The following is a 4,474-nucleotide window of genomic DNA, read 5'->3' as shown; positions in this document are numbered from 1 at the left end:
AAACTAAGTACTATAGCATTCAGAACGAGCCTTTTTCATAAGGTAAGTACTGTAAGCTCTCTTTAAAAAGTAAAGCACCTATATTTAACGTCGGTAGTTCCTTCAGTTGAAATTCAACTGCTATCAATGGAAGCCGACGGCTCTTTCTTTTAAACTGCAATAGATCACTCTGCAGCATAGTCGATCTCCATTTCCTCTCTGCTTTCCTCTTATCTCTTTTAGCAAGTTTATTTCATCACTAAACCACGCAACACGAGGACGAACAGAGATAGTCCTGGAAGTAATAGGGGCATGTTTGTCAAGACATTCACGCAAGGTTTCATTATAGAAGCTAACAAAACCATCAAGGTTCATATCAGAATCGAGATGAATACCAGAATCAAAGATATCTTGTCGAAAATCCACAATATTTACAGATTTAAGCTTTCTATAAGAAACATTCTTAACAGGAGGTGTAGGCCTGCTAACTTTAATATAGGTAAGAAGAGAAGCATGGTCAGAGATGAATTCGTCAACGATTGGCGTTCGAGAAATGAGGTAGTCAGATTGACGAGTGATCACTAAATCTAATATATGGCCACACCCATCCACGCTCATATACCTCTGGGATTGTTAATATTGTCGGTATTGATATGTAAAGATGGGTGGGTGTTATCATAAGTCGCAGTCTTTTGTTTGAGGTCGTGAATGAGTCTATTGTACGGTGCCGGTAACTGTTGACTTCGGTTAAGCGGTTTTGTTCTAAGTTTGTATACCAGCTTTCAAGTGTATTAAGAATATAGACACAATCTTTATGTACCTACTGATCGAAAATAGGGAGCACGAAGCTAAAAAATTATATATATTATAGCCAACTATTAAAGTAATGGTAGAATTGGGTATATTTTAGTAAAGAAACAAAGTGAAAAAAAAATTGAAAAAAAAATTTTTCCCTGGTGTTAGTAAAATCATGACGTCATCACTTTTTAACGATTTTTAAGCCTTATTATTTCTTTTAAATGCATGGTGACCCCTACTTTTCTAACCAGAATTTGACAACCCTTTGATAGGTTAAAATAATTCACATAGTCATTAAAAAAAATAATTGATTCTCAATTAGTAGGCACCGTCCTTAAGGTCCTACCAGTCTGTCCGATGTAAGTGGAGTTGCAGTCAGTGCAATCTATTTTGTAAATAGCTCCTTTTGTTAAGTCGTTCGTCTTTGTCTTTGATGTCAGTCAATAAACACCAAGAAAAGCAATCAAGCATTGACCAAAAATTCAAGCATATACTGACTCCATGGCAGAAAAAAACTTGCACATTCGAAATTCTTATGACTTTCTCTTGAAACTTCGGAAAGGTTTCTTTTACAATGAATTGTTTACACCCGCAATTTTGCGATTCCAAGTTAAAAGGTAGCGCACCGTGAAAAATTTGCTAGTGCCAGTTATTTTAAAAATACCATCCAAAGAATCCTCGGAAACCCATGACTAAAATTCTGTCGCTCTCGTTACCCCTGGGTTCCCGAGGAAGCATTCAATGTTGATGTCAGCCAAAGCTTCACTGGGGTCCTTCAATCCTAACACTGAATCTCCAAACTTACCCACATCACAATATGTGCCCTTCCAACCCATCTGACATTGACAGGTGCCATATCTACAGTATCCATTACGGCATCTTCCCGTGTTGCATGGTCGACTTTCTTTTAAACTGTAAGAACAACTGCCCCCATTTCTTTCATATCTTGTTTTATATCGGGATCTTCTTTCATGGCCGTTACAATCACTAGAACAGCTTGACCACGAAGACCAACCACCGACCCGACAATCGCACCGCCAAAACCACCAGCATGAATTAGTTTCTTGTACAAACGCGAGCACCAGTAGTACCTTTAGTGCGGTCATTCTGGATAAAAAATCATTTTGAAAGATTACAATAATTTAGCAAAATACAATTAGGTATCAACTCACACAGCCCGCGTCTAGCTTTTTATAACTTTTTGTAACACCAGTGAACGTCTTCGGCGATAGAAAGACTATACACAGTAATAAATCACAGTATGAAATATTGTTAAATCTAAACGCCTCACTTAGGAATTAAAAGAGAATTGTTTTAGTATTTAAGCAGTGAGCGCCAAAAGCTATTTTCTTGAAGAAAGGCTGTTGTACAAGGCTAAAGTCTTGTTATTCAGAAGGTTTAACTTGTTTGGAAGTGGAGATGACCGATGAAAGTATACATATTTTCAAAACTGCAAAAATTGATTTGGGGAAAATAATTCTGACTGCATAGAAACCTGTTGAACTTGGTTGAAATATATACGAAAACCACGCTTCCTTAATCAATGCGGAAAAAAGTATTTTCATAAAGATTGCCATGAAATTTACCCTTAGAACTAAGAAATATTGCTCGTCATTGATTTTTAGCGACTGATTGCAAATGTTGTTGAGTTTGATTGTGTACATACTAAAAACCATGATGTTTAAAAACAATCATGCAAGAGATTTTCATTCAAACGGCGTTACTCGTTGGCAAAATTTTACTTGGGAGAGAGAAGAGAAAGTGCATTTGCAAAGTAATATCGAATTTCGAAAGTGAGAATAGGCAAGGAAGATAACGGAGAGATGTTTCCGGGTAACAAAACAAGTAAGCAAATTGCAGATGTCAAGATTCTTAATTTAAATCGAATGTTATTTGAATTCGACATCTTAGAAATTTAAACTTGGCGAAAAAAGCCATACATTGACCTTTAAAATTTTGGAAAAACTGGTCATTCAAAATGCCAGCGAAATAACGAGCCAGAGGGACCAGCCCAAGGAATGCTTTTGTCACAAGATTCAGCTTTAATTTGGCTTTGCTTCATGGAATAACTTAAAGAACATTTTTAGTTGTAAATCTAGTACACAAACATTTTGATAGATGGAGAAACTATATAAAGATCCTACTCGAGTTAAACGAAGGAATTATTGACCAAATAAATCACATGACAGTGAATCGATGTCACCGGCATTTAACCAGGAAGCATTTCTGGTTCACTTCTAAACACCATGATAGGCTATGGTGTTTCTTTCGGCTTTTTTATCGACTCGAAACTTATTGGACTGAAATAAGATGATAAAGATATTTAAAGAGCGTTCCTATATGTAATTTTTCGTGGAACCTCGTTCACGCAATCACCAAAGATCAAGTTTTTTGCTCATATAACCGACAATCCGAAAACCTTTCTAATGGAGCTTGAATTTACCAAACCACACTGAACTTTCAAATTATGGCACGAGCAATAATTTCTTAGTTCTCAGGGTAAATTTCATGGCAATCTTTATGTCTTTCTGTTCAAAGTTTAGCCATTTTCACCCCTCTTGAGCGTCTCTTCCTTGGGACTCATCCTGTCAAACCTCTTCGCTGGCCGTTTTCTCGAAACTAAAATGTTATCAAAAGCTAACTACCCATGTATATATATCTAATAATGGCCTATCTACCTTCGAAAGGAGAGCGAATTTGATTTTTTGAACCTTCCCACCATTTGTTTGATTCTTGTGGACATTGCCTCTTAATGTTTATTTTCTCGTTCAGACACCTTTGCAAATGATAATGGTGTCTGTTTATTTAGCAAGTTGATTTGAGTTGAACTTGTTCCTTAGGGACTTATAAACAGCTTTAAACTGTTGATTTTATATTTATTAATAACGTGGAAGATATTGTGGCGCCTATGACTAAAAGACTTAAGTAAAATAAAGAAAACAAATGGCGATTATGAGAACCGCCAAAACAAATATTTTTTCAGAAGCTCGGTGCGTCAGAATTTGCATAGAGTTGGCAGAGTATTCACAGCTAAAAAGGAGTTTGGTTTGATCATATTAGCATGCAAAATCAATTGACAAAAGTAAAACCGATCAAAAGTATTAGTGCTTAAATATCAAAATTTCGGAAATACTATGCTGTATATACACAACAAAACAATGACAGTCAATATATAATGCCTAAACAAAATCTTTTGAGGATTCCGTGCCTTAGAATTTAGTTACCACAGCTTAAAAAGGAGTTTTCGCGCGTTGAACTTCAGCAAAATCATCAGCTGACAAAAGTTAATTAGTTAAGTTTATGACTTTTTTTTCCAAAACAGTTCTGTAAAGTTTTTAGTGTTTCAATGTTATACCAACCTTTTACAACAAGCTCATAAAAAAAACCAATCATATTAACTTCAGGTCCTCAGCTTAGTCCACACATGAAGTATTCACATTTGACCGCGCTGTCTTAAGATTTAATCATATTTCAGTCAGGTAATCCGCTGGCGTAAACAATTCCAAGAACAATTGAATTCCTATGGTCTTTCAGAATATATTATTTCAGGATCAAATACTATTTAAACATTTTACTGTAAACGAGTTACTGAGTTTCAAAGCAGATTTGTTGAAGACCAACAACCTCGATTGTGAAGCTCATAATGCTTTGACAGGAAAAAGTATTACAGTTATGAATTCTTCGTTCATTTTCGTGT

This window comes from Actinia tenebrosa, unplaced genomic scaffold (assembly GCF_029948245.1).
Source record: "Actinia tenebrosa isolate PJP-AT-01 unplaced genomic scaffold, QUT_ActTen_1.0 PGA_scaffold5__44_contigs__length_20552954, whole genome shotgun sequence".
NCBI classification, from domain to species: domain Eukaryota; kingdom Metazoa; phylum Cnidaria; class Anthozoa; order Actiniaria; family Actiniidae; genus Actinia; species Actinia tenebrosa.
Note: the sequence above shows the minus strand (reverse complement) of the source record.